We start from the raw sequence: 19867 nt of genomic DNA on the forward strand, positions 1-19867 counted from the left end.
TCTTTATCTTTGTTTTTGACATTGTTAAGATACTTGAAAATAGTTTTATGTGATATTGAATGTATTTGCATAAACCAGTATCACTGTGACACCTCTAGATATTGTTTTTTTCATGCCATACTATTGTAATTTGTGATTTTTCTTTATCTTTTAAAAATAATTTTTTACTTATAGATGGGCAGAATATCTTTATTTATTTATTTTTATGTGGTGCTAAAGATCAAACCCAGTGCCTAATGCATGTGAGGCAAGCACTCTACCACTGAGCTAAAACCCCAACCCTTCTTTATCTTTTTCTCTGAAACATTTCTTTTTCACAGATTTAAGTAATTTATTAATCTTTCTCAAGAAATTTTTGCTTCTGTAATCTATTTCTGTTTATTATTACTTATTTTTTTTCCTTCATTTATCATTTTTTCCAAATTATTCTGAGCTTAAAGGCTCCTATTTTGTTTTTGAAGATCGCACTGGTGGAAATTTTAACCTATTATGGCATACCAAAATATGCAAAGCTCAATTGATTGGCAATATTGAGCTTTTATAGCTGTTTGCTTCATCCTGAGATAATTTCATTGAATGTTTCTGTGAAATGACAAAGCCATTATTATTTTCTTATGGATGCAAAAATCGCATTTAGAAGTGAATTTCAGAAAACATATGAAGGGTAAGATGCTACACCGAATTTTTGCTAATATTTTCATTTTACTTGCATATTTAAATGTCTAAGAAGTCTGGGCAAATAGTTCATACCTTTGTAGAAGACTAATTGCTATGTTCTAAACCTATAATGGGAACAAGAAAAGTTATAAATATATGTTAAAATTTGTCACCTAGTATGCACTGTCCATATTTATCTGCACTCTTTTATGCTTTTACATAAATTAATGCATAACTCTGTCAAGAAGTGTTCTGCCTAGCACACCACTGCATGAACAGGTATCTTACTAAATAGTTCATTTTCTTCCTCCTATTTGCTAAGTACAATTTCTAAGAATTATTATATAAAAGGATTTGATGTCCTAAAAACACTATACAAACAATATGTATGTTACTATTAGAGCAAATATATATATATTTGTCCCAAATGAATAAATATTTATACTTTCCTTTATAAATTTAACTTTGAAATGAACATATTGTTTTTGTAACCAATCCATAAATAATCTTTGGAATAATCTATCAGTCTTTCTTATATTTTGTACTGAAAACGGATATTTTAGGCATGATGCTACAGAGGACAAAATAAATATCAGTTTAGAACAATTATGTCTTACTTTTATTAATAGAATCTTCTGAAATAGAGAAACCAGGCCTCCAAAGGATATTTTATTGACTTTTAACCTAAATTTTCTTGTTTATGTCTCCACACAGTTCAATGAATCATATAAATTTCAGTTCTTTGCTTTTTAACAACATCATGCTGTGGATAAAAAATCTGGAATTGCCATTTTCTATGAGGTGAAGCCTTTAAATTAGATGGATAAAACAGAGGCCACAACATTTTAGGATGAATGTAGTCAGAAAGCATAAGCACTAAATGAAATAGATATAAGCATTAAATGTCTAAGGAACAGAAACAACATAGGACAAAGCAAAAACAAAAGAAATGTCAGCAGCATTATTTTACAAATAGCTGATTTTCATTATTATTTGGTCTAACCCTGAAGCACATTCTATCGACATCAAGCAGTATGAAACAAAAGAGAACAAAAAAATAAATAAATGCATTAAGAACAAAGTATGAAAGTGTTATAAAGGTTACTGTAAAGTGTGAGTGAACTTCTCTTTTTTAAAGACTTAACTTTCATATTTGTTTCAACTTTGCTGCTTATTTAATATATATATTTGGTGTTAGGTTTAAACAATCATTAGGTTTGATCCTAATTCTTGACTAAATGTATCAATTCACATCGTGTAAAATGTTTTCAGGAAATAAAATGAACTAAATTTTAAAAGGTAAAAATGAAATAAATTTTATTTGGGATCCGTATATTTTATCCAAAAATATTTTAATACCAAAATGTATAGCACTTTCACTATAGTAGATAAATCAGTTGCCCTCGAATCAGATGCAAACTAATATTTATTTTAGAAAATATCTTTTTTTCTTTACTATTACATTATTGGATGCAGAAATCACACTATAAAATTTTAAATTATTTCATTAAGATGTATTTAATGATATACTGATGCAATGAAATAATAGAGTAATAATGATAGAGATTATCAAATTTGATGTCATTTAGGTTACTTTTTGAGCTCTAGATCTAACAATGCCCAAAGTGAATTTGTTATTTAATATTTCAATTTATTGAAGTATATAAGGATAGGAAGTTATCCGCCTTGAATTTAAAAAAAAAAGATGTGCAGAATTTTGTCAGTATCTGGCACATTATGAATGTTTGGCAAATATCAGAATATATTGGGGCTGGGGATGTGGCTCAAGTGGTAGCACACTTGTCTGGCATGCATGTGGCCCGGGTTCGGTCCTCAGCACCACATACAAAGATGTTGTGTCTGCCGAAAACTAAAAAATAAATATTAAAAAAAAATTCTTTCTCTCTCTTCTCTCTCTCTCCTCTCTCTCTCTCTCTCTCTCTCTCTCTAAAAAAAAATATCAGAATATATTTATAAATAATTGTTAATAGAGTGAATCAATTCAAGACCTATACAATGGTACAGAACAGGGTAGGATAATGTTATGCTGCTATCATAGAATTATCTACAATCTAAATTCCACAGTGCAATCACCTAACCCATACCCTGGGGACAAGATTCTGATATAGTCACTCATTTAAGAGATAAAAATTTTCTTTCTTCTCAATAATACTGATAATTGCCAAAGGGAACATATGCAATTCTTCAGATGTGTTAGTAAATATTATATATATATGTAAATATATATATATATATATATATGTAAATATATATATATATATGTAATAATATATATATTAATATAATATATAATACAAAATATATATATTTGTAGAATATTCTAATAAATCCCTATATCTTCAGTAGAAAACACATCTCATAAAGTATTCTTAATTATTTTAAATATGGATCTCCATTCACAGATAGAAAACTTAGTACTCTAATATATGTTCCTATAAAATTGAATTAGGTCATTATCATATGCAAATGACATCTTCAAAATCCAATTTAGATTACACTAAAACAGAGTATATATACATGGAAAAAATGCATTATAGTACTAATTGTTGGTTTGTGGTTTTTGTTGTTGTTGTTGCTGTTGTTTAGTTCTTAGCAATGGTAGGGATTGAACATGCTAGGCTAGTGCTCTACCACTAAGCCACATCCTCAGCCTTAGTATTAGTTTTATTAACAGAAAAAGCACTGTTCTGAAATGTCAAGATCTCAGAGGGAACTTATCTTCATTAAGGCACACATACACACACATACACATGTGTATATACTTATCAAAATCATAGAGAAAATCAAGGTATAAAGCATTATATAAACTACTGAAATAAAATTTTTATTATATGGTTTTCTAATTATCTTTTTCAAATACAGAAATTATTTACTTTGTTGTATAGAAATTATGTATGATACATATAATTATCGCAAAAGCCAAATAAACTAATTTTTACAAAATTTCATTTTTTCAGTTTTATTTTATTTCTTTTCAGAATAATCTCTTTGGCCCAGCAGATTTCCCACAAGAGTAGAAAAAAATAAAATCTTTACATTACTTAGTAAAGATTTCATGATGTGATAATACTCTGCAAAATAAATTTCAGTCTTTCAGACACTAAAACAAAAAAATTTAGCTTTGTATATTATTTCAAAACAATATTCAAATATTGTTTAGAATGTGCTCTCCAAAAATTTATATGTTAGAAACTTAATCCTCAAGTTCATATTTTAATGGTATTTGAAGGTGGGACCTTTGGGAAGTAATTAGGATTAAATGAGATCCTGAGAGTGGGACATCAGGATGGTGTGAATGGCTTTATAAGAAGAGGAAGAGAGACAAATTTACCAAACTCGCTCTGTTCAGCCATGTGATGTCATCCACTATGTTACCATGCTGCAAGAGGACCCTCAGCAAATAAGCAGATGATAGGCAAATGTCTTGAATTTCCCAGTTTCTGGAATCATGTGTAAAATAAACTTATATTCTTTATAAATTACATTATCTCAGTTATTTGGTTGGAGCAAAAGAAAACAGAATGAGAGAAATATATCATCCCATGAGGAGGCTTATAAAATAAATTTGTGGAAATATCAAATAATGATTCTTCATAGCATTTAATTAATTGGGATTGATTAAAGTTATTCAACATCATACTAAAAATGTTGATAGCTTATTGCCTTATTTATAATCAGGGCAAATTTTAACTTATTTAAGAAGAAAAAATAGCCACTAGATAAAATTTTGCTAAGACTACAGACATTTCTTATCAGTTTTATGGCTGTACACAACCAAGAGATATCAGGCATTTCTGTAATAGGTATTTATTCTTCGCAGAAAACATTTATAGCCATCTCAATCAGCTGGATCAACTGCAAGAACATTCCTGCAGAACATATTACTGATTTTTTTTAAACGTGTCTACTCAGCTCAGAAGCAATTTCTTTCTTGATGTGTTCACTTTATAGTGTCTTTAAACTATTGGAATCCATTACAATTTTGATCTCACAGTAAAATACGAAACATCATCACTTCAGCACTTCGTGGATAGTACCAAAAAAGATAGTTTATAAATGAGGATAGACTGTTTGAAACTTCAATAAAAGCTTTTGAAAGTTACATTTTAAAAATAGAGTATTTGAAATTATGTTGAAGGATGTTTCTCACTTAGATGAGAATTTTCTCTCTACAGTCTCAATGTAGGTGATAAGAATCAGACTAAGGAAAAGTAGCACAGTGATGGGAAAAGATCTGTTGATTTAGTTACAGAATTGGAAAACATAAGAATATTTGAATCCTATAACCAGACCTTTTATAAAGAAGCTATTCTGATTTATAATTAAAAATGTCATTATTTTGAAATACAGCTAATTTCTGTGTAGATACTCTATCACTCTTAAGTGCCTCAATGAACTTGAACATTCAAAAAGGAAACAAAATGGGCAGTGGAAAGAAAATGAAGATAAAGTTGTCTGCATAATACAAAACAATTTACAGTTTAAAGGGCAAAGGATTAAGATGAGGTGAGAAAATGAGAAGAATAAAATGGAAGTAGTGATTTGGAAGATGCTGAGCATTATATAAAATGAAGAAATAGTGGGAATGTTTTAAGGGAATGTTTTAGAAAGACCATTATTTTCACAAATGCTTTGTGTAAAAAGTTTTGTTTATGAATAATATTTTCCTTTTTGGTAAAAAATAAATAAATTTTGGGATGCACCTAAATTTTATTTTCTGGGACTTCACAGTATAAAATAAACTTAGTAATTATAGAATTTACAACCATGTCTAAGAAACACCATGATATTATTGGTTCTTCAGTATTTGTCTAGAGTATTCTCTTTCCACAAGTGAACTAACTACAAGATTTTAAGGAACCACATTGTGGCCATTGATACTGAACTCTAATATTAAATGGTTTCCTTTTGTGGCTGTTTTGAAAGTCAAATAAAAATATAGAATAATAAAATGAGATAGATGAAATTTGGGAGAGAATATATAAAGGAATGAATATTTGAAAAAAAGAAAGAAAATTACAGGAAGTCTATTAATGTGATGTAGAAATGGCATAAATCCCAAATGATAATTTGGAATAATTAGATCAGTTTCCAATTAATAAAGAGAAAATGGAACAGGATGACACACAATGAGGGAAAAGGGGAATGATTTGAACATTCAAAGAGTTTTGCTTCAAATGACAGAGTTTTACTTTTAACTCTAAATAATATTTCATTTTATATGTATGTGTGTGTATATGCATATATATATGTATACACACACACACACTACACTTAATACCTAGGTTAATCCTCCATCCTGGCTATGTGACTAGTACTGCAATAAATATGTTAGTGCATATCTATTTCAATTCTTTTGATATGTATCTAGTAGTGGCTTTGTTGGATTACATGACAGTCCTTTTCCTAGATTTCTGAGTAAACTACACACTATTTTCTATAAAGGCTATACAATCTTCATTACCATGATAGTTTTATAGTGTTTGAAGGTTTCCTTTATCCACATCCTAAAATTATTATTATTATTTTTTTTTACTTTTTGATTGTAGCCATTCTAAATGGGGTGAGATGATTTTGATTTGCATCTTCCTGATGGTTTCAGTCATATTGAAAATTTTTTCATGAATTTTTTGGTTATTTATATATCCTATTTTAGAAATATCTATTCATGACATTTGCACATTTTTACTGAAGACTGGGTTTTGTTTGTTACTATTGTTTGATATGTATTCTGAAAATAAACCCCTTGTCAGATGAACAGTTTTCTCCAATCCATACCTTGTTGATTCACTCTGTTGAATATTTTCTTTGCTATTTGGAAGCGTTTTGGTTTGATGTAATATCATTTGTCAATTTGTTTTTATTGCTGTACTTGGGGGCTCAGATCCAAAAACATTTGCTCAGACCGATATCCTGAAGCATTTCCTCTTAGTAGTTTCCTAGTTTCCTGTGTTACATTTATGTCTTTGATCCATTTTTAGTTGATTGCATATATTGCAAGAGAAAGGAGTTTAAATTTTTGATTCTGTATAATGGATATAATAAACCTTTTTTTTTCAAGTACTGTTAATTTTGCAATAAAACTGCTGACTAGTGTTTCTAAAGCAAAAACAAGAAGTTGTGGGGTTTTTTTTTTCCCATAAAACAAATGTCAGCAAACTTATTTTATCCCATACACCATGCTCTTTATCAACAAGTATTTGATGATCTATCTTCTTTAGGCTGTTTTCCAAACATGGAGAGCATTATTTATTTGAGAGCCTTCAACAATAATAAAAAGAAATGAGTAAACATATAAAAACATCTAAGTCATCAAGCACCATCTATATTTTCTCCTATGTGTTTTTTTTTTTCACTCAGGGGAAAAATGTACAGTCTATGCTCATTACTTGCAGATTCTATATTTGCAAATTTGCCTACTCACTAAAATTTATTTGTAAGCCCAAGATCAATGCTCATGTTATTTTCATAGTCATTTGAGGACATAAGTTGTCTTAGTCCATTAGAGCCACTATAACAAAATACTACAAACCAAATAGCTTATAAACAACAAAAGTTTATTCCTTACATTCTGAAACCTGGGACATCCAATATCAAGGTGAAAGCAGATTCGGCATCTGTTGGAGGCTCTCTTCCTGGCTCACAGATGCAGCCTATTGGTTGTATTCTTAAATGGTGAAACGGGAAAAGGCTCTTTCTTGGATCTCTTTTATAAAAGCACTGATATTGATGAGTGCTCTTTTTCCAAAGGTCTCATCTTCTAATACCAACCTCTTGGGAGTTAGAATTTCAACACAGGTATTTAGCAGGGATCATAGAATAAGCAATAAAATTTTGAGATGTCCAATGAGCACATTCTCAACTGAAATCAAAAGGTCGATGATCTATCTTCTTGTTTCAGTTATCATAATATAAATAATTGTTGCTTTTGGTACATTTAGGGCCATATTTTTTTTCAATTTTGTGCATTTTGTTCGTTATTCTGGTATTTAAAATGTCCCCTAGGGTAATGCTGAATTAGTGTCTAGTATTATTAATTGCAAGAAGGCTTTGGTGTGCCTTATAGAGAGTATATGCATATCTTATAGCTTTGTTCAGGTAAGATTTTCAGTTCTGAAACAATAGTGTTTATCAATTAAATTGTCAAGCAGAAACTAATATAAAATAATTATGTATTGTTGGTTGATGAAAATATGATAGAAGTCCCATAGGTATTTAACTCAGTAGCTCTGGTTGGACCAAGAGTTTAATATTCACTGTTGGAGTGAACTTGATAAAACCTAGCTACCACAGATAATGAGGATATGTGTGTATGTGTATCTTTTATGAAAAATCATATCTTCTTACTACCTGCTATGCATTAAAGCCCATACAAGAATGAAACAAATACAAAATTATTTATTCTAAACAACAGTCACATTTGGGGTGTGAAATTTCAATGACATGTTTCTTTTACATCAATTGGCTTTTTCCATAATAATTTCAAAAATTCATCTCTAGCAATATTTCATCTTCTCATCTATGGATTACAATCATGTTTAAATCATCTTCTTCTCACTCTATATTCTGTTTCCTAACTTTTCAATTCTTAATACCAATGCTTAAGTTATTCTATTTTCTTGTTCAAAAATCAAATTCTGCAGCTGTTTATAATTCCTCTGCAGGTGCCACTGATAGATAATTATTCCCTATGGGTTTCTAGTGCAATTCCACCAGGCTCATTTATCACATACAATTACATCTATTCTACTTTTAAAATGTTTTTTGTTTTGTTTTGTTTCTGGTAGACTTACAAGACACACCATTATATCAATTTTCAACTAACATCTGTGGATAAAAAGCATTATAATACAAAGGAAATGTCTTTGGGGTGCAGCTCAACATTATTTTTCTTTCTTCACTGCCTAAATAGCACTATGCTCATTTTATTGTCTTGAAATTTTGGAGGAAGAAAGAAATAGAGAGAGAGAGAGAGAGAGAGAGAGAGAGAGAGAGAGAGAGAGAAAGGAAGGGAAAAATAAAGCATATTTTACCATTATAAAGCTTAAAAAGAGTATAGTTTGCTATACTCTTACGGTTGGCAAGAAAGGAAATAAAGACTAGTGATTTCTTGTATAAAGTTCTTACCATAAAAAGCAGCTGTAGTCCTTGTTTTTTTTTTTTTAAATATAAAAATAAGCAGTATGATAATCCCCTCCATGAACTTACTTCCATTCACTCTCAGGCATGCTATGTGTATGTATGTTCTATTTAAAAAATATGGATAACAAATAGGAACCCATTATGCTCTCCAGGTGTCTCTCTTGCTCTTTATGTTAAGCCTTTAAAGAAGAAGAGGTATTTCAACCTGATGCACTTACGTGGAAAACTTTCTTAAATTTGTTTATACTTGTTGCTTTTTTACCACAAGCTAGCGTATGTTATATTAATTAGAGAATAATATTGCTTGAAAAAGAAATTATGATTAGAGGAACATGTCCTGTAAGTTTTAAGAATTGAGCTGCTGGGTCTAAAGACACTTTACATCAAAATGTCTTAACATTATAAACAGAAACTTCTTTATTGCAGAATGGCAAATGTTGGAAGATATTGATGTAAAAGTATCAAACTGTTCTGAATGTGTGAAGTCAAAATAAAAGATCTGCTACTTAGTTGAAAGAAACAATTTTAAGAACAATTCCAAGAATCCATTAAAAAAAACAACTAAGGCAGGTATATTGGTATATTAACCTAGGTTATTCTTGAAAGAATGTTACTAGTCAAAGTATTTCCCATTAAGTGGATAAGATAAAACACTTAACAGATCAACTTATCTGTGCTGACTTGTGAGAAAATTTTTGGTTTGGGGGTAGAAGAAGAAAAGAGGATACTTTAGTGAAAATTTTTGATGTATACAAATGAAGGGTGGATGTAGGGGATGAAAAACATGTATTTTTTTCTATGTGTATTTTTCTATCTCCTTAAATAATATTATGCTCCGGGATAATATATACATATGCTTTAAGTATTTTTTGGAATTTCAAGCTTACCTTTCTTTAATAAAAACAATTTACTAATAGTTGGTTATATTTTAACAAGGTGCATATTGTCTCAGAGTCATGATTTCCTACCATATAACATTTAAGAGCCATAATTAGCTACTCTGGATATTTTCAAGTTGGCACTGCCACCTGGTAGCAACTTCTGTAAATGTTGGTCTGTGTCCATAAGGTGATTTACAGATTCAATATTAATTAAGTGCATAAATTTCACACCTACTATTTAGCACTTTATAGCTGCTTTAATAAATATATGAGTGTCATAAAATAAAATGGACTAAATATGGAAAAAGGTAACATTAAACTGACCACATTTAGAAATATACAAAGTCACTTTGAAAGGAAAAGCTGGTCACCAATAACTACATTTTTAGCTATTATTATGCACAGAATGGAATGTTATTTTGTACGAAGAATTATAATTATTTTCAATTTAATTCCAATAGCATTTTTAAAACTTCACTAAGAGTTAACAAAGATAAAATTTATCAATTTTATCAATGAGTATTTGTGCTTCCAGTTAAAAGACTGTTGTATATAAAAGCACATTTTTTAACTATCAGAGGTTTTACAACCTTAAATTAATAAATTAAGACTAGAAATAAGTTATGTGACTACCTATTGAGGAATTCTAGGAGAAAGAAAAATCTTCCATAGACTGGGATATACAATATACAAATAATTTAAATGAATGTCTAAAGGCTGCATATGAACTTAACAAATTGGAACCCAAATAGAAATAAATTCTGTCTCCATCTGACAATTCTTTCTCTCAGAGCTAACACTGTGTGCACAGGATAAGGGTTAAGGTAGGAAAGGGGAATTTCCATTCACCTCATCCTAAGGATCAAAGGGTATTCCTAAGAACACACCAGCAATGTACTAATGGCAAGAAGCAGGGCACCAAAGCAAGCCAAATTACCTACAGGTACATGAGAACCCACATAGTGTGTCAGATGTGGAAGCAGAACTGAAATTTTCACCAAGTACAGTGCAGCTCTTAAAGGTCAGAGAAGAGGGCAAAGGAAAATGTTGAAAGATTCAGAAATTTGGTAACATAATAAAGAACAATACCTAATGATACAAAAGGCAGGTATCTGTGCTATAAAGTAGAGGGAAATCTACCATGATTGAGGAAACTGGTATCTGGACTCTAAATCATAGAGAATTCCAGAACTTATCAATATTTGGATTCCAAGCACAGCTCCCTCATTTTCCCCCCGTCTTTGAGATAAAATTGAAAAATAAAAATTGGACATATTTAAGATGTACAGTATGAGGATTTGATATCCATATACTTGTGGAATGATTACTACATTCAAGTTAATTAACACATCTGTCACCTCAAATAGTTACCATTTTGTGTGTGGGTGTAGTGAGAATATTTTAGATTACTTTCTTAGCAAGTTTTGAGTATACAATATAGTATTATTAACCATAATCATCATGCTGTATATTAGATCCTCAGAACTTACTCATCTTACCGCTGAAAATCCACGCCCTTTGATGAACATCTCCCCATTTCCCACCTCCCAACCCCAACTCCTGGCAACAACCATTGCATTCTTTGCTTCTGTGAATTCATTGTGTAGATCTATAAGGTAAATAGGATCCTATTATGTTCAAGAATGATTGCAACAGGGCCAGCATGGTTGAACTGAAGTAAAATTTGGGCAAGGATGGTAGAAAAGTAGCTCAAAGTTTACTGAGATTCTAGATTATGTCAAACTCCACAGGTTTTTTTTTTTCCTTTTTTTTTTTTCTTGTTGTTGTATTTTTTCTGCTATAAAATATATCACAGTCAACTGAAAACCCATTTAATGTATACATGGGTTTTGTGAATTCTGATTCCAAGTCTGAACATTAGAAATGGGAGAAAGACCAGAGAGGAGGTTATATGCTTAATCTTGATTATAAACTGGATTGGATTGAGAGAATCCTAGGAAGTTAGTAAAGCACAGCTTTGAGTGGATCTGTGAGCTTGTTTCCAGAGCTAATTGGCATGAGAGACCTCAAATTGAGGAAGGAGATGCACCCTAATATGTGCAGCACCATCAAATGGGTTGGGGGCCCAGCGGGAACAAAATCAGAAGCAGGAATCCTATTGGTGAGTGAAAGTGTGATTGTTCTTGAACAAGTGAGTCCATTGATCTCACCCATGAATATCAGAGTCAATTCGCATCAGTCTTTTAACATGCAGTCACACTAGCAATTCCGCAAGGAGCTTCCAGGGTTTCAGCTGTGGACTAGGGCTGCACCATTGATCTTACTGTGAGGCTATGACATGGTGAGAGCAACCATCAGGGCTCTGCAGCATGTAGACAGCCATTGTGGGTCTATCCAACCTCTAGTCACATAAGCCAATCAAATAAATCAAATATATACAAACCATATGTTTTTATGGTTTGTATATGATTTTATGGTTTGTATATGAGATATACTCCTAAAGCTCATGATTATATTATGAGACCTATAACCTAACCTGTGGATTAATTCACTTGATTGATTATTAATTTAAAAAGATTACTGTTCTGGATGATATCTATAGGCAGGCAGGATAATGGCTGGAGGAAGTAGGTCACTGGAGGTATGCATTTGGGGTTTATATTTTGTCCCTGGATGCTCATGGACACCCTACTTCCCAGATGTCAGGAAATAAGTAGCTTTCCTCACTGGCACACTTCTGCCATCATTTGGACTTAGAGCAATGGAATCAACTGACCATGGAAAGAACTTCTGAAATTGTGAGTCCCAAATAAGATTATCCTCCTATAAGCTATTCTTGTCAGGTGTTTTGGTCATTCCAGTGTACAGCTCACTACCACATATCCATATTTCACTGGTTCTGTTCCTCTAGAAAACCTTAATTTGGAAGGTAAGCACCTTAATTAATTTCTAATTTATTTTTGAATTATTACATCATAAACTACAGTTCTTTAGAGTAAAAATTTTTCATTAGCTTATAAGAAAATATTTTCACAGGTTACTAATAGTACAGTTATGTCAAGATATAAGGACAAAGTATGTTCTAGGATGGAGTGATTTTAATATAAAGCTTATATGTTATGCGTGTGAAGTAAAATCTAAGTCCACATTAGGGCATTATTATCAAACACTTATATAGTTGAAAATGTAAATATTTTAATGTGATAAAAATTTCATGTTAGTAGTCTCTCAATAAACTTCCAGGGATTTTTGGAATATAGGTTAATAAATGTTTTCAGAATTATTACTGAGCATAGTTGTTAAATGGCTTAAAAATATGAAATAGAATTTAATTGGAAAATAAATGAACATTCAGTGTTCTATTCTAATAATACTAAATAATTCCTCTTCAGTGAAATTATTTTTTATGCTTATGATCAGTGAGCTTAATAGTAATTGGGAATTCTTACCTGGAATCTATATGCCAAAGGTGGTATTGATGAAAATGACAACTTTCATTTGAAATTAGTATTACAAAATGTTTTTCATGACAGGATGATTTTTTTTTCTATAGTGTATGGTTCTTATAACATGATTCATTTCCAATGATCTGTTCTCAATTGCATCTATTTCCTGTAATCATTCAACACTATTTTATGTGCTAGGTATACAACAATGAATAAAAATAGGTCATGCTTCTTTCTGTTTTCACTTTTTCTGTATTATCTATACTGATGCACTGTACTTCCATGTTTCAGAATTAAAGTTCTTATTTATATACAACTATATGCTTACATTATTGAAGAATATCTAAACTCACAGAAGAATAGATCACAAGAAATAGTTATTACATATCAGAATATATCACAGAATGATTACAATCTAATTCCATTGTATAATGACTCCAAATCTATTATTTATCCCACTCAAATAGAACTAATGTATTTTCCATACAGCCTTTGTGTTTAGGGGATGCTCATCAAGAGACAGCAGAATCTACCAATCACGTGGGTTTTGGTACTTTTACTCTCTCTGCTCTATTTCAGTATATCTAGAATGATGATATCTCAGTACTTCCTTATTCCTAGTGCATTCACTCAGTTTTTCATGACTGTTAGCTACTAAATGGCTAATAATGCTTGTGTTATAAGGAATCATTATTGAATCAACATAGTATAATAGGTAAGTGCATGCCTGTATATTTACACTGCCTGGGTTTGAATATCTTGACTAATTATATAACCTTAGAAAATTAAGTTAAGGGGGCTAGAGTTGCGGCTTAGGGGTAGAGTGCTCACCTAGCACATGTGAGGCCATGGGTTCGATCCTATGCACCACATAAACAAATAAAATAAAGATATTGTGTCCAACTACAAATAAAAAAATAAATAAATATTTTTTTAAAAAAAGAAAATTAAGTTAAAATCTCCATTCTTCGGTCTCTTTGTGGAAATAATAATGGCACCTTTCTTAAAGGGTTGCAAAGATTCTTAATCAGTAGATTCAAAGTGTTTTGAATAATGCCTTGCACTTAGGTATTATACAGTGTCAGTCGTTAAAATATCATATCAAAGTGGTATTTGCTAAGCATTAAGCAAGGATTAGTTACTGCCCTGGCGAAGAGGACACATGAATTCCAACACGTCAGAGCAATGTAACATTGCAAGGTAAAATAAGAATTTCAACAAACAAAATCAGTTTTGTTGTATCAGTTGACAACCTTCTCCCTCTCTTCCACCCCTTTCTTATGGATTGTGGTTACTGAATCCAGATATATGTAAGGCTGTGAATCCTTCTATATGCTTCCTGCTCCTCTATTCATAGGATCTTGGGCAGTTCCACCACTGACTCAAGGCATACTGTTCCCATGGTGACATGAGGTACAATATAGATTGGAATTTCAATGCTCTCATACTCTGATGGCTTTGGGGCCTGTATGGATTGGAAGCAAGTGTAAAGTACCCGACCAGTCTTTGTGTTTTTATCCTCTATGAAACAGGAAAAAATAAGTCCTACAAAACCTTGGTCCATGATCTTGTTCCTGGCTTAGGTGCCAACATCACCATGTGAAGGCCAAACAGTTATATAAGGATGGGATTGATACCAGTGCACAACTCTCCTGGAGACTTGTTAATTCAGCCAACCTCTCTGCCTCTGTTGATGCTACAGATAGCTGCTCTGGAGAAATTTCTATTCAGTCCATCCTCTTAACATGGCAAGATGATGACAGGATGAATATGCAGAATTCTGAAGGTGCCAACCTTTTCAGCAACTCTGGCATTTCAGTTCTGGTATATGCAAGTTTTGAGTCACTCCCTGTGTCAGCATTCAGTTCTCCTATTCACAGCCCCATTACCTCCTCCTTTTCTGTGCTCAGACTGTGGTTGAGACAAACTAAGAAAGCATTAGACTTGAGATGAACTGCCTGCACCGCCATCTTGATCTGACCCTGTTCACCTCTGCCTGGTGCCCACTGTGGCCTCTCTACCCGGGAACTGGACACAGCTTCTCCGTCCCTGGCACTAAATTGGGAGTACCCAATTTATTCATTTTTTTTTTAGCTTGATAGACACTAAAGTTGTTTCTGTACTTGTACTATATGGGCTACTAAGGACAATATTGTATGTATGTTTTTACCTACTTCTGTGTTATATCCACAGAAAGACTCCTAGAAATCAAATTGATAGATCATGTTGTTTATTTTTATTCTAAATAAAAATAGATACAACCAAATTACCTTCCAAAGGCTCGCCAAGTTAGCTTCCCTGTAAACAGCAAAATAACCACATATTCCTATTTGTTTAAATTATGGAAAATTTTATGTATTTGCACTCATCTTGATACTGTGAAGTCACAAACAATTTTAGTTGTTTTAAGGTTAAATGGTTTTTACCCATCTTGCTCTACTTTAAAACTAAGGGTCACTACTAAATTTTGCTAGCAAAATAACTAAATAAAGTTTATTTATTGGTAACAACATAATCTATTAATTAAGACAGTACAAATAACAAAATCATTAGAAAAATAGCAATGACTCAAATTTCACACATTAAGTTTTTAATTGAATAAAAGCTAATAAGAGTAAAATTTCAATTTGAATTAAGATATTTTAACACACAAAATGTGGTGGGTTGAAATAATGGCACAGAAGAAATATATGAAGGCATTGCTTAGTAAAAATTGACATACTCAGCAGGAAAATCATCAAATCAATATTTGAAATTTTCACACACACACACACACACACACAAAAAAAAAAAAAAAAAACCACACACAAGGCTGCAAGGCTGGGATGTCATAGTTTAGCTCAGTGGTAAAGTGCCTTATCTAGCATCTGTGACACCCTGGGTTTGATCCCAATCATTGCAAAAATTGAAAATAAATAAACGAGTAAATAAATAAATAAATAAATAAATAATAAATCACGTAATGAAAATCATGTTTTTCCTCCTCTACATTGTTCTTGTTAGGTATATTGTTCACAGTAACACCAAAACTGACTAAAACAATAGGTTTGGCATTTTTGCTAAAGTTAAACTAATCTAAGCATAATTAGTATATTTGGTCCCAAAGTCTAACTCTGAGAATAGAGGCAAAACCAAATTGAGTTGGTTTTTTTCTATGCCCTGACCAAAATATATAACCTGATTTTTAATAGAATCAAAGTTTTCAAATACAAAATTCTAAAAGTAATATGTTCCCTTGGTACTCATATGAGTGACAAAGACCAGGATAAAGAAAAATGCCTTCAATAGCAACTTCTCTGCAATGCTGGATCATTCTTCATGTGTCCATTTATTGAATCTAACCTTAATAAAAGACAAGGGCATAATGTTAAAAATAATGCAATGAAGGCATATCTGAAGGAATTTCTGCAGAGGACCGAGCCAGTCAGGTAAGCATTTTGATAATTCAATTTAATAAAATGATAGAATTTACACTAATTTGAGTTATGATGGATAATGGAAGTCTAACACTTAAGTTATCTTACTTGAATATCAATTTTCTCCTTTGCATGAAAAAAGTAACTTCAAATGAGCCAGGAGCACAGGGATTCTGGACTCTTGAAATAGTAGCATAAGCCTTTAGAAAAGATAGAATGATTTATAATTTTCTACAGTTTTACAGAGAGGAGGGCCAGAATTCTTTAAATATGTTTTTGGTCACTTCATAGGTTCTAACAGCGAACATAATTTGCAGAGACTTCAGATAAATAATAACTCACAAATATCAATGTGGGTTACACAAACCATCTCCTCTACCTACAAACTTTTATTTTTTCCCAAGTTCTCTATGTTATTTCCTGCAACCATTTTTCATTCGCATTTCTAAGAAAGAAACATGATAAAAATAATTTGGTTCCCATTTTCCCTCACTCATTCATTCTCTACTCCTAATCCACATCTAAACTCTATCAAATTTATCTAAAAAATATGGTTATGCTGGATGCAGTAACCCACATCTGTAATCCCTGAGACTTAGGAGGCTGAAACAGGAGGACTGCAAGTTCAAGGACAGCCTCAGCAACTTAGTGAGTCCTAAAGATATTTAGTAATACCCTGTATCAAAAAACAGAAAGAGCTTGAAATGTAGCTCAGTGGTAAAGTATCTATGGATTAAATCTCCAGTACCACAAAAAAAAAAGAAAAAACATTTATTATTATTTTTTCTCTCTTTCTTCACTAAATACACCTTTAGATATAGTTACCTTTGATTGGTCATTATGTCTATTTACTTGGTTTCTATGCTCCATCTTTCCAGTAGAGTTCTTTAAAGACAAATAATTTATTGGCCCTTAATCCTTGGTAGTCACCTCTTTTTCTCCAGCCATTAGGGAAAAAAACAAAAAAACTAAGCATGGCATACAAGATACTAAATGGCATCTGATAATGTCTCCAGTCTCAAATCTGCCCACTCTAAAGTTAAATGCCAACAAACTATGGAAACTATCAAAAATTTTCTTGCCTCTGCTTTTCCATGTTCCCTCTGTTTCTATACATATTCTCCCTGTCTTTCTGGGAAACTACTCTAAAATACTACAAACAATGCTCAAATGTTTTCTTTATATGAGACACCATTGACAAAGATTTCAGCGTCAATTGCTGAATGGTTGTAATGCCAGTAAAATATTGAATGAAGCTTGTCCAGTTATGTGTGGTAAGGCTAATATAAAGATTGCTTTGGTAAGAAAGATTAGGGACTTTGCAGGGAAGAGGAGAAACTTGGGTTGAATGAAGGAGATGCACAAGAAAATTGCATGATAGCTCTGAGATTGGAATTTTTGAGATAACCAATTTGGGAAGAAAGTCATTGTAGGCAGTACTTATCAGTTAGTGGAAGTGGGACTAGACAGCCTCTACATATGAGGAAGCATTTTAAACATGGTAGACTCTGAAGGCCAACGTTAATTATTAATTGATTGATTGTTGTGGTACTGAGGATGGAACCCAGCATGCTATACAATTGAGTTGTACACCAGCTTTTTTATTTTGAGTAAGGGTCTTACTCAGTTGACCAGGCTGGCCTGAAATCCTCTTGTCTCAGCTCCAGAGAAGCTGGGAATACTGGCCTACACTACTGTAACCAGCAAGGTAGATTTTAAATGAAGTTGATAAAGTATAAAAGCTCTGTGGCCTCACCCAAAGCCCTATGTTTTTTATTAGCAATCTTGTGCTCTCTTATTTAAAGTAAGCCCATAAGATTGTGGAAGGATCAGGCCCTGAAAAACCTTGACAAAAAAAAAAAAAAAAATAGCATTAAACCTGCCAGCTGCTATATAGCACATGCCTGTAATTGCAGCTACTTGGGAAGCTGAGACAGGAAGATTGCAAGTTTAAGTTCAGCCTCAGCAATTTAGCAAGGTCCTAAGCAACTTACTGAGACCCTGTCTCAAAAAATTAAAAATTTAACAAGGATTAGAGATGTAGTTCAGTGGTAAAACACCCTTGTGTTAAATCCCCAGTACAAAAAAAAAAAAAAAAAAAAAGTTAGAATTAAACCCAATTGGAAAATACTGGGGTCTTCATTTCTGTTTGCCACCTTCTTGGCAATTACTAAAATTTGGCTGTTGTCATTTCCTGTTCATGCTTAGAGGTGAATAGTACAGGGAAAGTTACTGAATTATATTTTGTAATATAAAAGATTCTTTGAGTATATGGAAGCAAAATACATCCAGGAAAATCAGAACGACTATTCTATTGAACAGATGTGGGAATGTCTATTGGTTTCCTTTCAACTTTTGTTTGAAAATGTGTATTTTATAAGTGTATAATATGCATATCAAAACAGTTGTCCTCAGTATCTGCAGGCTATTCATTTCATGACCTTCACAGATATCAAAATAATCAGATACTCAAGTCCTTATAGAAGGACTTAGTATTTGCATACAACCTATGTACTTCCTCCACCTACTTTAAATAATCTCTAGGTTACTTATAATACCTCCCAAAACATAAATTTTATAAAAATAGCTGTTGTATTATAGTTTTAAGGAATAATCATGAGAAAAATTTGTATATGTTTAGTACAGATATGTTTTTTAATATTTTTAATCTATGATAAATCTGTTGATGCAGTATCCAAGGATACACAGAAATGACTATACTTATGTGTGCATATAAATGTGTACATATATACATATAAAAACATACATGAATATTTCAGATATTTTTACATGCAGAATGTCATATATGTTCCTCTATATATTCATAAATACATATACTTACACATATGTATATATTCCTAAATAATCTCTTAAAAATAATTCAAACCTTCACTTCATCAGTTTTCTTTTAATTCAAGCAAAGTAGAATAAGTTCTTCCCAAAGTTTCATTGAATTTATATATAACCTAGTTATGATAATCTATCAATAATAATAATCATTAAACATTTCTTTGCCTTATTACTTTTATCCAATGTGTTAAAAATAAGTATTATTTTTACCTTACACATCTGTAAATCCTTTCAGAGACCTATGCTAGGTTAAAAACTGTTATATATTGATTTGAAAGCCTAATTTCCTTTCACTATTTCACCACATCACTGCTTGAAAACAAGTCGATTGGAGCATTCTGGTATCAAATCAATCTATGATACTGCTTTTGGACACTCTGATATTTACCTCAAAAAGGAATTGGCAAATTCAGAAACACTTAGTTATTTATGAAAGTTAGATACCATAGTATACAACAAAGTTTTGCTCCCTGAATAGGACTCTTTCCTTTCT

The 19867-nt window shown here is 31.8% G+C and overlaps 1 pseudogene; it reads right to left on the reverse strand.

Annotated features, from left to right (window-relative positions):
- Positions 1-14349: 14349 nt before the first annotated feature.
- On the reverse strand, positions 14350-15078 carry LOC114085836 (lys-63-specific deubiquitinase BRCC36 pseudogene; annotated as a pseudogene).
- Positions 15079-19867: the final 4789 nt, after the last annotated feature.

The sequence above is a fragment of the Marmota flaviventris genome, chromosome 3 (genome assembly GCF_047511675.1).
Source record: "Marmota flaviventris isolate mMarFla1 chromosome 3, mMarFla1.hap1, whole genome shotgun sequence".
NCBI classification, from domain to species: domain Eukaryota; kingdom Metazoa; phylum Chordata; class Mammalia; order Rodentia; family Sciuridae; genus Marmota; species Marmota flaviventris.